The sequence below is a fragment of the Abramis brama genome (genome assembly GCF_963993115.1).
Source record: "Abramis brama genome assembly, chromosome: 2".
NCBI classification, from domain to species: Eukaryota; Metazoa; Chordata; class Actinopteri; order Cypriniformes; family Leuciscidae; genus Abramis; species Abramis brama.
The window spans coordinates 8,634,511-8,648,794 of record NC_139964.1 but is presented as its reverse complement, the minus strand read 5'-3'; the positions used below and the strand labels follow the sequence as shown (position 1 = coordinate 8,648,794).

The window sequence follows — 14,284 nt, the reverse complement described above, 5'->3', positions numbered from 1 at the left end:
CTATACTGAGATGAGTAAAAATCGGATAGATTATAAAGTTTTTACTGTAAAATACTGCCACATCAAATAAGCTTATAATGTTGCCAATTTCTGCTCATATGATTTGAATTACGTATGATAAAATGTATACTTTAGTTTTTACAAAGAAAGATTACACTGGAAATATTTTTACAATTTTAATTGTTGTTGTAATTGTATAACCTTTTTAATAAAATAGCACAAAAAAAAAAAAAAAATTTGCAAGCACAATTTGTGGAAAAAACAACAACTGTGAACCAGTTATATATATATATTGTCCATTCTTTCTTGTGGCTCAGTCACACACCTGAATGAAAGGCTCATTAAGTATGCAGCCTCATTATGCGGGGGCCCATTGTCTCCTCAGGTGTGAATCACGCCCACCCGCATATTGCCTTTCCAAACAAAAAGTGTCGTACAAAATTTAAATCAATGTATTGTTTTATGTGAATGATTAGGAAGGATGATTTTCACATCATTTTGAGGAAAAAAACTCTAGGCGACAAAATGCATTATTCAGAAGTCTTATTGACACATATTTAGTATGTGTTTTGTGGCCTTATTTCAGACATTTTCATTTTTAGTTTTTTCAATAACCATGCATAAACATTGTTTTCTCAAAAATACAAACATGTACATACATGTTGCTCACATATTATGGTAGCCCTGTTTGTGCTAAATAGTGTAATTACACCTTTGCCATTGATATGTTTATAAGCAACTGAAAAAAGCACAAATGTCAGGGCATGTCAGAACATCTCAAGGACCCCAAAAACACCTTAGACCCCAGAGGGTTAATGCATCCTTACTTAAAAAAAAAATTCTTACTTACCAACACATTTTTGAACGGTAGTGTACATTCAGTAGGTCATTATTGCAATATAAACACTGTAAGAGTGATCAACAAGGTATCTCTTCATTTACCAGTCGAAGACAGAGCAACTTTCTGCTCTTATGTTTACTCTGTGCACTGTCAAGGTCTTCATCATATTTGTCGTGGTACCGGTCTTTGCAGCAACTATTTTACCGCAAAAACTGCATCGCGCGCTGTTGGCATCGAGCCTGGAGAAATGTAGCCACACTTTTGATCGACTTTTCCACATCTTTAGGGTATTGTGTGTGTGTGTGTGCTCGCGTCTCATATGACTGTGCGCGGAGAGTTTGTGTGTGTGTGCTCGCGTCTCATTGAGTATGTGCGCGAGTTTGTGTGTGTGTGTGTGTGCTCGCTCGGAGAGTTCCGCGCGTCTCGTGTGTGTAGAGTTTGCGTGTATTTGCGTGCGCAACTTTAGGTGTGTCGTTGTGCATTTCATATGTATTTGTTTGAGCATTCAGCAGTATACATGTATGTGACTACTTAGTATATGTGTGCGTGAAGGAAGTTTGATTTAAGCCCTAGACAGCGCCTCATATTAGGGGGTTGGGACGCTTACACACTTCACATGAGCCACATCTCTGGGCATAACCGCGTAAACTATTGTTTTTAGTAGGGATGTCCCCATCCGATCCACGTCATCGGTATCGTGCTGATACTGGCCCAGAACGCGAGATCGGAGATCGGAGGGGAGAAAAAATATGATCCGATACGATACCTATTAGAGGTGGAATGGTACATGTATTCGTATTGAACCGAAACGGTACGTGCATCACGGTTCAGTGCATGGATTTACACGGAGAATACACAGTATAAAAATAGTATAAAAAAAGTATAAAATTCGCGTGCACATTAATTAAAGTATCTTACTGTTAGATACGCGCATAGACATATGCGGGTTCTTTAGGGACACCGCCTTAGCTCTGAACTAAGCATACTCCGTCTATTTCGCTTCAAATGCTCGCTTTATACGCGCGTCCTATTCGCTTTGGACGCGCGAATGGATTCAAAATGTTCAATAGTCGAACTAAACGCAATAGACGTGAATTTGACGCTCTATTCGCGTTTGGTGTGAACGCAACATAATGAACAGGCTGCAATGTCAAGATTGCAATGCTGGAATGTGTGTGTGTGTGTGTGTGTGTCAGAGAGAGAGAGGCACAGGCGCGATCGAACAGTGGAAGCATAAAAACATACTCCGTCATTTTGTTCATACAGGACAAGGACATCATTAAAACTGCAAAGTGGTTAGCCTACATATATTTGTGTAAAACACAACATTGTGCTTTTGTCAAACTGTAACCTACAACTGTCACCCAACCAAAATCACACACACACACACTGTTTAAAAGCCAAAATTATCTCATCTTTTGGACATTCATCATATTGCATTGCATTGGTTTTCATTTCTTGTCCTAAAACAGAGCATTAATCTGTTTATTTTTAAGTTACACATTCTACATTGATTAAAAAAGAAAATCAAATGTGTTTTTAAAAGCAGTATTATTTTATACAGAAATAAATAATTTATAATTCAGATGAGAATAAAGTTAGTGTTAATTAAAATTTTAAGGAAACAAATATATTGATCTGAAATATAGCAAATTAATTTTAAATTCATTCAGGTACAATTACCAAACATATCTCAAGGCCTTTTGAATAAAGGGTGGCAGTCTTTCATTATCAACTGTTGTTGTGGGCTATATACTGGAGAAGTATTTGTTCTCCATTTGAGTGAGATGTTTTTATGTGACTAATTGAGCAAAGTGCTTCCATATATTTTATTATTATTATTATTAAATAAAAATATCGGATTGATAACGGTACCGGCAAATAGCCAAAGCTGCGGCTTCGGTATCTTATCGGAAGTGAAAAAGTGGTATCGGGACATCCCTGTGCTTATTGGCTCACTGACGTTGACGAGTTAACCCCTTAGGTATCGAAATCTGGTACCGAACAACAAGTCATTTTTCGATACTCAATAGAATCGAAGCAATTCGGTCGGTACCTTAAAAGTATCGTACTCGGTACCCAGACTTATCAATAACAGCAGACAAACAAAATTTAAAGTGAATGTATAAGGGTCAAGAGTCCAACTAAAGCAAACACTGATCGCCATAATGGTGGCTTACAATTTGTGATTTTCTCCTTCAGTGATTCTGCTTGTCTTCAATAATGCTCAATCATCACTAAATTAATCACTTAATTATCTCATTAACTTTAACACTCTTGAGTGTTAATTTAACACTCATATTTTAACACTTTACACTCTTGAGTGTGGACTCATATACACTCCCAGGAGTGTTAATTTAACACTGGAGTTTTTGCTGTGTAGTAAATGCCGCTCCATCTGAAAGCAGGTGATGGCGATTTACTACTAATCAAGGAACCGGCTTTACTGACGAGATGCGCCTAACAATGTCATGCGATATATCGCCCAGCCCTAACACACACACACACACACACACACACACACACACACCCTTCTGTCTCTGTAGGTTGTCAGGCTGTATGGTGACAGAGGAAGGCTGTGTTTATGTGGCACCTCACACCTGAAAGAGCTGTATCTGAGCTACAATCACCCAGGAGATTCAGGAGTCCAGCTGCAAAACTACAAACTGCAGATACTCAAGTATGTGGGGCAGTGTGTGATGGGGTCATCTAATCTTTTGTTAAGAAATTGTTTTTATGTTCTTGTGTATCATGAATTTTTTAACCTTGCTTTTTCTGACTAAATGTAGCAGAATCCATAAAAATTTACTTAAGACACTTAAGAAAAAGATAACATATATCAACATTGCTCAAATCAAGACATTAAATATATTAAGACACATTTTATTTTTAATTTTTGAAATGTGGCATTTTAGAGATGTACCGATTACAATTTTCTAGGCCGATTCCGATTTCCGATTTCTCATTGGGTTTGACCTGCCGATACCGATTTTAGCCGATTGTGATTTCATTTTTTCTAACCACTTTACAGCACACACAAATATTTATTTTCCATCTTTTCTTTAATAGAACATTTTACATTTTGCATAGAACATAGATAATTTTTTGAACAGATAATTGCTATAAAATAGAACTATATAAATTACTCCTGGTGTGGGAAATACACACACACACACACACACACAGACACAGATATATATATATATATATATATATATATATATATATATATATATATATAGCTAGCCTTGCAGTATAAAGATATTTCTATAATTTCTGGCTAGTTTACTTCATTTATTTTTTATAATCATAACCATACTTGCAACCAAAACTGAATAATGAAAACAAGTTTAAATGGTTAAATCTTTTACAAATATTTTTGAGTCTTCGTTTTCTTTTCTGACTTACTGGAGTTCTTGTTAAAACACACTAGACATACTTATTCTGTGCATTTTGAACACTTTTTGTGTGAAATCATTTTTAGTTTGTCCATCAAAAGTGTGCTTTCATTTTAATTGAGCGTGAGCAGCGTAGCAAAAATAGACCCGTGCCGAAACCCGCGCTTCACTGCTGCTCACGCGACGCTCCTGCTTGACGCTCACGCACTGCTCCTGCTGCCGGTGTGAATGCACTCATTGATTAACATGCACGCTGAAAAACATATGCACAGCTCACGCACCACTGACATTTGCGGTGTGAAACGGCTGTAATTCATAAGGTTTCCTACATGTGCGTTCCGTGTGCACGTGTAATGCTGATGTTGCGCGATGTTAATCATGCGGTGCCCGAGAGCATTTGACCAGCATAAAATCGGCACATGTCAGACTGACCGGCCGGTCGCCGGGCATGGCCGATCACGTGAAAATCGGCCAATTCCGGTCACCAGCCGATCAATCAGTGCATCTCTACATTTTACATTGAAAGGCAGACTGATTTAAACCTGAGCCTAATGATCAAAGGGTTAAATGTTTAAATCACATTTTGCACATTACTCTTACCACTTTGTTGTGGTCTATCAGGTTCAAATGCAGTATTTAATCATATTTCCTTAAACCGTTGTGATGCTGAATAGTGAATGCTTAGGCCGGGGCCCCACCCCCGCAAGGCTGATAGCTCTGGCGGGAGTGTGGCTCGCGGCGGGCTGTGTGTGGTGTTGGCAATCTCGCGCCCACGAGATGCCATTATAGTTACCAACTGTTACTCTGCGCTGTACTGAGGCAGGGCGGGTGACACAGAGTGAGGCACAAGAGGAAGAAAAAGCTCTTTTTGTGAAGGGATACATTTTGTTTTTATTTGAACAGAGTAAACAACATTCACAACTGACATGCATTCGTCGCTCGATGAAACATGAGGGACTTGATGCATGAGAACACGGCGCTTGGGGGCGGGTCCTCCCTCGCGCTCTTTCTCCCTCTTGCCCGCTCCCGTCAGGAAGACGGCTTGGATGTAGAGGGGGACGCGTTGACCTTCCCTCGGCGTGGGCTCCTTCTCTGACCCTGTTCCCTCCTCTTAGGTCCCGACCACTGTCTGCTCCGGCCGGCGCCAGTATTCGGTGCGGGGCACCGCGGGCTGTCTAGCCGGGCCCTGAAGTTGGCGAGAGGCCGATGAAGAGTGGGAACGAGGTTGAGCAGGTGGCGCCCGGCACGGAATGACATGACTCACTGCTTTGGCGCGTTTCTGAGTTTCTGAATAGCGCTCCGTGACTGTCTCCACGGCGTCACCAAAGAGGCCGGCTGGAGTGATCGGCGCACTGAGCAGCGTTTTTCCGGTCCGTGTCCTTAACATCCGAAAGTGTCAGCCACAGGTGCCTTTGAAGGACCACCAGGAATCCCATGGAGCGTCCAACAGCCTGCGCGGAGCGTTTGGTGGCCGCTAGCGCGAGGTCGGTTGCTGAGCGGAGATCCCAGATGACGTCAGCGTCTTCAGAAGCGACGCCATCCAGGGACTTAAGCAGCTTGGCCTGGAACACCTGTAAGATGGCCATGGCATGGAGAGCTGAGACTGCCTATCAGTCTGGTGGGCCGTGAATCTACATGGCTTGGACGGCAGGCTGCGATCCAAACCCAATGCAGAAGTCGACGGGCACAGGTGGGTGGTGACGGTCTCCTTGGCGGGGGGCATGCGCATGTAAACGTGGGCTTCTGCCTCGTCGACGTGTGCAAACATGGCCAGAGTGGCAGAGTGGGTGCTCGCCGACTGGGGCGCAGCCCACGATCTCACCACGTGTTCGTGTACGTCCGGGAAAAACGGGGTCCCCCTCTTTGACGTGGCCTGACGATTGGCTCGATTGGAGGAACCACGTGTCTGCCAGGGGGGGCAGCTCGGACCCCCAGTCCTTCTCCGACGCCGACAGAGACATGGAGTCATCCTCCCTACCAGCCCCGAAGGAGACGAAGTCCGTGACGTCGCGAGGGGGGCAGAAGCTTGCGTCCGGGAAGCGGACAGCGTCGAGCTCCCTATCCCTGGGGGTGGAAGGGCCCACCAGCGGCTCGTTGGCGGCAGTGGGCCCAATTCCCGCAGCTGCTCGAGCCACTTCCCTTCTTTCTTTGAGGGCACGCACTGACATTTTCACACAGTGGGCGCACAAGAGGTCATCTGTTAGGGCCGTCTCGGCGTGGGCCAAGCCCAGGCAGGCAACGCAGAACAGATGGGTGTCAGGCGGCCCAATAGGGCCCAAACACAGGTTGCAAGTTGATGCCATCGGATGCTGAAGACAGGTGAGTATCTTCTGGTTGCACCTTCAACAATGGCGAAGTAGTTAATATGATGAGTAGCACACTTCGATTTGAGCGTGAAGAAAGAGATTCTGACGTAATTGCCAGCGGGCTTGTCAGTATTTGCATATTGGGTCAAATGGCCAGCTGGTTCAGCTGGCGTTAGCCCATAAGATTTCAGCAGAAGTGGAGGAGGGGAGGAGTTCCCATATACGTCACATGACGTAATGTCGAAGTGATCGCCTTGAAAGGGAACCCAAACCGTGACAGTTCATGTTGCTTCCCCTTCAGACAGTATCAATCTGTGATTGGATTTCTCCCTAGAAATAAAAGTGAAAGAAAAGAAAAGTTATTCTGTTTTGAGGCTTTAAACCTGTCACACTGGATTCATTTTTAAACGGCTGTAGATTCTGTGGTAAGTTCAGAACTTATTCTTCATGTAAACATGTTGTCATATAAAAATGAGCTGCTGTTTGATTTTTTTTATTTTCCTCACATGGGATTTCAAATATGGATCATTATATTTTGACAGTGAAAAGCTCTGTCCAAAGGCAAAAACATGGATGACTAAAGTAAAATTACTTTTGATATTTCCTCAGATCATTATATATAATAATAATATAAAAAAAAATAATGAAAAAAAAAAATATGTATAATTTTTTATATACAAATATTTCTAGATCATGTGACATCAAGTTAAACTTTGAGTTGAACTTTAGCTTAAGCTTTCTTAATGTTTAGAAAAATAGTCCTAAATGGTACCTATTACAGTTCTTTGTAACAATAGCAGAACTATTGGTGTTAAATTGAACCCTTTATAAGGTTAAATAAAGAACCATGATCTTTAATGTCTGTGTATTACTTTAAACGATGCCATAATAAGAAATAATAATGTTTTTTTAATGTCTCAGTCTACCTGGATTTATAATATGTAGCCTCAGTAGGGGTATACATAAAAAAAAAAAAAAACATACTGTTGAATATTGAAAATGAATAAAAACTCAAAATAGATGTAAATCATGTTAAAACCATGCCAATTTTCAATTAAATATCTGCACAATCCTCTATTATGTTTTCAATACCCATTTTTATGTGTCCATTTTTGTGTGACAGTGTCAGTTCCTCTCTACAAATCATGTGATTTTAGCCTTTTGTTGTGTCAGTTCCTCTACAAATCATTTGCTTTGAGCATTTTGTTGTTTCAGTTCCTCTTTGCAGTTGTGGTTTGTGCATGTGATTGTCTGTATAAGCAGAAATACACAGCTGAGGTCAAAGTCACAATGTCTTCCATTTAAAGGTGCTGTATGTAACTTTTTTACTCTAATAAAGCGTAAAAATACCGTAATATGTTTGCAGATATTTAGGAAATATACTAAGTTCACATACTCGTTTCTCTGAAAAACACTTTTACAGACAGTTATTTTACTTATTATTTTACACGTTCCGTGTTGTCAGTTTTTGTTTTGGTCTGTGTGATCTCGCCCAATGCCAGTTCACCCAATAGTATTTCGACACCCCGGGATTCCAGTTGGCAGGAAACACAGCGTATTGCAAACACATCCTGTTGCGTGTCCTCAAACTGGCAACCGTGTGAGCGCTGAGTCTGAGGAGGAGGGGACGGGGGAAACAACAATCTCCAATATTTTGAATTTGGACTGCAGTACCTATTTTGTCATTCTTACAGACAGCATCTTTAAGTAAAAGCAATTGTTTAAGAAGGCCACAAAACAAGTTGGGATGAATAAGGAACCCTGACCCCTCACATAACCATTTCAGCAAGTTTTTCAAGAGGATATGGTCTCTAAATAGAACTTTTAAACCAGCATCTTTGGTTTATACTACAATTATTTTACATAATGTGTAAGGCAAATAGATTGCAATGTCTTATAAGATTAAGAGTTTAATGTATATGTACTGCAGTGTCCAAAAAATACTATAAATTAAATAATTTTGACTTCAGTACAGCATCATTGTATTATTTATTTTATTATTATTATTATTTTTTTTAGCTCTGGTTCAAATAAAAGATCTGAAATCAATCACTCTACTTTTTGAGAAAAGGAAGTGGGAGGACGGTGCCTTTAAAATGAGTTTGCCATCTTCTGGATCCAGCTCCATGTCTATGAAGAGTGATCAATCCATTACGAATGTAAGACTCTATTTTTGCATTTAGCAGACATTTTTATTCAAAGTGGCTTTCCAGAAGCAGTGAATGAGTGACACCTAATGTTACATTACAGATAAGCAAAGAATCACTTTCCTGAACTTTCTTACCAAAAAAAAATGCTATTTTTGATATTTTGTTATATTTTGATATTCTTTTTATTTACTCAAGAGGAAATATAGTACATTGAAGAGAGTTCACCCAATATAAAAAATTTAATTCATTATTTACTCACCAAGGTGTTGTTCTAATGCCTGATTCCCTTTATTTATTTTTCATCCATGATATTAGTTTTAAATAAAACTAAATGGCCATGCATTCAATTTGGGAATCGCTACTGCCTCCTTAGGATAATTTCTGAATTTGTAAATGGCTTTGGATAAGTGTCTAAAATGAATAAATGTAAATTTAATGTGTATAGCTAATCCTCTAAAACAGTATAGCTAATTTTTGAGGGACATAAACTCCAAGAGAATCGAATCCTGATAAACAGTATCTACACACATCTCTACATCATAGAGGGAGAGAGAGAAGGAGTGAATGAAGAACATGAGGTTTTACAGATGGAGAAAACGACCCAGAACACAACACTCACAAGACACTCCAATCTGTGTGTATTTCAGTATGGAAACTCATTTTAGTTTTCTCCTACTCTCATTTCTCAAAACAAATTTCAGACCTTTTGTGATGAAACAGTAATTTTTAAAACAGTTTTCTGTAGTACAATGATACAATACAGCTACATCAAAGTACATCTTAATTATTTTTAGAACGTTGACCTTCTCCATATTACTGTATAATGAACACATACAAATATATCTCATAATCTCAAAAATATGGTAATTTAAAGGTTATTTAGGAATATGTATTATTTTCTAAATATGTCAATAGGTTTAAACCTTGTACAGAACCTTTTAATGCCCCTTTAACCCTTTAATGAACCTTTAACAGAACATGCGTGTCCAAGTCTGTTCAATAAAATACACTTCTATCATCTTCTTCATCAAGCAAGTAAACAACAAACATTTTAATTATTAGGGTTTTGGATAAACATGCCCAGTCACAAAAACATTAAAGCCATATGCTGTGATTTCAAATTTTCTTACACCGTTGTGAAAGGCACTGTCCATTCATAACAGATTATTTTGGCCATCATAAACATAATTGCTTTTACTTAAACAAATATAAACAAATAAACTTTTAACCTAATGGGTTAGTTCACCCAAAAATGAAAATTCTGTCAGTAATTACTCATCCTCATGTTGTTACAATCCTGTAAGACTTTCGTTCATCTTCAGAACACAAATTAAGATATTTTTGATGAAATCTGAGAGCTGTCTCACTCCTCCATAGGCTGCTAGGTAATCACTATAGCCATCCCAGAAAGTTAGTAAAGACATTGTTAAAATAGTCCAAGTGACTACAGTGGCTCAACCTGTTTATCAAGCGACGAGAATACTTTTTGTGCACAAAAACAAAACAAAAATAACGACTTTATTCAACTCTTCATTTTCTTCTGTGTGGACGGTTAAAATTGAGATTTGTGATTCAGGTCAAATGATGATTATGTCAAAATATAACCAACGCCACCTGATCAACTTTTCTCTTCATCTGATAACTCAGATACAACAGCCAAACAAAATCTAAAGTTAATGATTTAAGGGTCAAGAGCCCAACTAAAGCAAACACTGATCACCATAACGGTGTCTTAAAGGGGTCATATAATGGTACATGTACTTTTACAAGTTGATTGTACTGAAATGTGTCCCCTTATATGACCCCTTTAAAAAATTAGATTTTCTCCTTTGGTGATTCTGCTTGTTCACATCAGGTGTCTTTAATATTGGTCAATCATCACTCAATCAATCACTTAATTAGCTCATTAACTTTAACACTCTTGAGTGTTAATTTAACACTCATATTTTAACACTTTAACACTCTTGAGTCTGGAGTCATATAAACTCCCAGGAGAGTTCATTTAACACTGGAGTTTTTGCTGTGTATTTTGTAAATAAATTAGTAAAATGTTATTTTTTCGCAAACAAATCACTCATGTCGCTTCATAAAATTGAGGTTTCTTGAGGACTATCTTAATTTGAGATAATATCTTATTTTGTATTCTGAAGATGAACAAAGGTCTTAAAGGTTTGGAACAGCACGAGGATAAGTAATTGATGACAGATTTTTCATTTTTGGGTAAACTAACTCCTTAAGTTCCTCACCTTCACTCATTCTTTGTCCAGTAGTGTTGGTGTTTACTCTGCTCTCTGTCTCGAGTTGTTCACTTCTGTTAATAAACCTTGTTGCTATTTTGAAACTCTTAACCTGCCTTCATAATCTTTGGACTTTAAATGTGACACTATTATAAACGGACGGTGCCTTTCTCAAAGGTATAAGGAAGGTTAAAAAGAAGATTACTTAAAGATTACTTACCAAGTAATTTTTGACAGAATTAAAAAACAAATATGTGGGAATAAAGAACCCTGATCCCAAACACGAAGAACCACTTCAGCATAAATGTGTTTAACAGGAGGATACGGTTCTAGATAGTTGGTTGTAACTATTATTATGAGTATACCACTTTTGAATCCCTTTTGACCATTATTTTTTTTATGTTACATTGATATATTTTTGCATGTTATTATAATATGTGGAAAATAGTTAGATTGCAATGTCATGTAGATTAAGACTGTACTAATGTTGTAGCTTTTTACTTTTTACTTAAATGTATTGTATAATTGCACTACAGAATTTAACTCTGAGTTTCCACATAAAAGGTCTGAAATCAGTCTCAGAAGATGAGGACACTGCCTCTGAAACGAGTTCTCCATCTCCTGCATCAAGCTGTGAGTCTGTGAAGAGTGATCAATCCAAGAGGACAAATCCTCCTGAATTCAGTGATGCAACAGTGACCTCTGACCCCAGGTAAGACACAGGCCATTTTAGCATTGCCAGATACTTTTATTCAAAGTGATTTACTTTGGATCCCAGAAGCCTGAAATGTGTGAGTGGTGATATACAAAAATATATGGAGATATACTGCAAAATATAATGCGATATATTACATAACACATTTCCATATATGGGAAACTAGTGCTTATTATTTTCAATATATTTTGCTTTGAGCATGTATGGCTATATATATATATATATATATATATATATATATATATATATATATATATATATATATATATATATATATATATATATATATTATTATTATTATTATTATTATTATTATTATTATTATTATTTTTTTTTTTTTTTTTTTTATTATTATTTATATAGCACACATAATACAACAGGCGTTGCCCAAGGTGCTTCACAAACAGTAGGATAAAACACTTAACTACAAATGACATACAAACAAGCAATGGAATGTAAACATAAGACAGGGGACAGCTGCATACTGTATCACTTTCACACAAAGGGCCTTGCCACTTCCGACTGCTACATCTAATAAATGGGTTTTTAACAACGACTTAAACACAACCAACGACTTTGCTGATCTGACAGAGTGCGGGAGGTTATTCCACAGTATAGGACCGACTCGAGAAAACGCTCTTTCACCTTTACGTTTAAAATTTGTTCTTACAGTCACAAGGAGATTTAAATTTTCCGATCTCAATGACCTGGACGGAATGTATACAGACAACAACTCAGAAAGGTATGGTGGTGCCAAATTATGTAGTGCTTTAAAAACCAGAACAATGATCTTGTAATGCACTCTATACTCGACTGGCAGCCAATTTAAGGATTTCAATAAAGGTGTAACATGATCCGTTCTCTTCGCTGACTTAATCAATCTGGCTGCAGCATTTTGTATGTTTTGCAACAACATTGTTTTGCCAGAGCTTTTTTATCAATCCCAGCATACAGTGAATTACAATAATCCATTCTAGAGAAAACGACCACAGAAATAGCTCTCTCAAAATCTGTTGGAGATAAAAATGGTTTGGTTTTTGCTAAGAGCTTTAAGTGAAAAAAACTAGATTTAACCACAGAATTGATTTGTTTATCCAGTTTTAGCTCAGAGTCCAAGATAAAACCAAGGCTTTTAACCTTTTCAGAGATTGCAACTGCCAATCTTTTAGTCGCTCAGACACTAAGTGGGAATTGGGGCCGAAAACTATAACCTCAGTTATCTCTTCATTTAGTTTTAAAAAATAAGCTGCCACCCAGTCTTTCACCTCCTGAATACAAGCTAATAGGTTACCGAAAGTATTACTGTTTGACTGTTTTACCGAAAAATAAATCTGTACGTCATCCGCGTAGCAGTGAAAAGACATATTGTGTTTCCGAAAAATAGAACCAAGAGGTAGCATATATAGAGAGAATAAAATAGGAGCTAAAATCGAACCCTGGGGAACCCCACACAATAACAGAAACAGATTTTTCAGCAAGATACGAATTAAACCACTTAAGGACATTCCCCTTTAGGCTAACCCAAGATTCCAGACGCAACAGCAAAATATTGTGGTCCACCATATCAAACGCAGCACTGAGATCAAGAATCATCAATACAGAGTTTTCCCCTTTGTCCAAAGTCAAGAAAATATCATTAAGCACCTTCACCAGTGCTGTCTCAGTGCTATGCCTTGACTTAAAACCAGATTGAAACACCTCAGTTATGGAGTTCGACCACAGGTGGTCTTGAAGTTGCTTAAAAACAACTCTTTCTAGCACCTTTGCTAAAAATGGCAGATTTGAAATCGGCCTAAAATTATTTGGGTCGCCCATAGGGAGGTTTGGCCGTTTTAACAAAGGAGACACAACAGCATGTTTAAAATCAGTTGGACAGATGCCCTGGCTAAGGCATTTGTTGATTAAGTTCAAGATATTAAGATTCACTTTATCCACGATCTGCTTAAAGAGCCGAGGTGGCATGATGTCGTCTTTTGAAGAAGAAGGTTTTAAGTGTGAGTAGTCCTTATGATCCACCACCTGTCAAAAATGATTGATTGACAGGTGCCCCGCCCTTTCCGGTGTCAGGTGCCCGCCCCTTTTGGCATATGATCAAAGGGATCAACAGAGATCAAAGGAGATCAAAGGGTTAACCAGCAGGGGAGCGCGCTCGTGACTGTGTGTGTGTGTGTGTGTGTGTGTGTGTGTGTCACACACATTTGTATGTTTAGTTAAAATAAACAAAGGCAATAATGCCTCTCAAAAAACAAAGGGTAGTGTGTTTTGCTAATCATTTATTGTTCAATTATAATCTGTTGAACCGGCTATCTCATCAGTAGGGAGTCTAGCATGAAATACAGCCCATGAGGCTTTGATAAGACACTGAGGTTACAGATAAGGTACCAAAATTCATAATGCAATGGCGCCCTCTATTGGACACAACAGCGTTTTTCTCCAATATTTGTTATGGCCAATAAATACAGGTGGCACCCTCTGGATCATATAGTTTGGACACACTTTCGCTCATCTCAGCTCGCCATCTCAGCTCTCTGGGTCATCAAAAAAAAAAAAAAAAAAAATTTTTTTTTATATTTTTTCTCTATATAATTAATTTATGCTGCAGTAATATGATTTTAAACATGTTATTGGTAATTTTAT

At 38.3% G+C, this 14,284-nt stretch overlaps 1 protein-coding gene across 13 annotated transcripts in view; it reads left to right on the top strand.

Moving 5' to 3' along the window:
* Positions 1 to 6,813: 6,813 nt before the first annotated feature.
* LOC311077590 (protein NLRC3-like) overlaps positions 6,814 to 14,284 on the top strand; it is a 52,680-nt gene continuing 45,209 nt past the window's right edge. For 8 of the 13 annotated variants that reach the window (XM_084106140.1, XM_084106141.1, XM_084106127.1 and 5 more), the window contains exons 1-3: positions 6,814 to 6,970; positions 8,565 to 8,704; positions 11,497 to 11,644. The gene's annotated coding sequence lies outside the window, so the exon portion shown is untranslated. Of the gene's footprint in view, positions 6,971 to 7,760; positions 7,858 to 8,564; positions 8,705 to 11,496; positions 11,645 to 14,284 lie in introns of all 13 variants that reach the window. The other 5 variants (XM_084106135.1, XM_084106136.1, XM_084106137.1 and 2 more) reach the window with 5 other exon arrangements.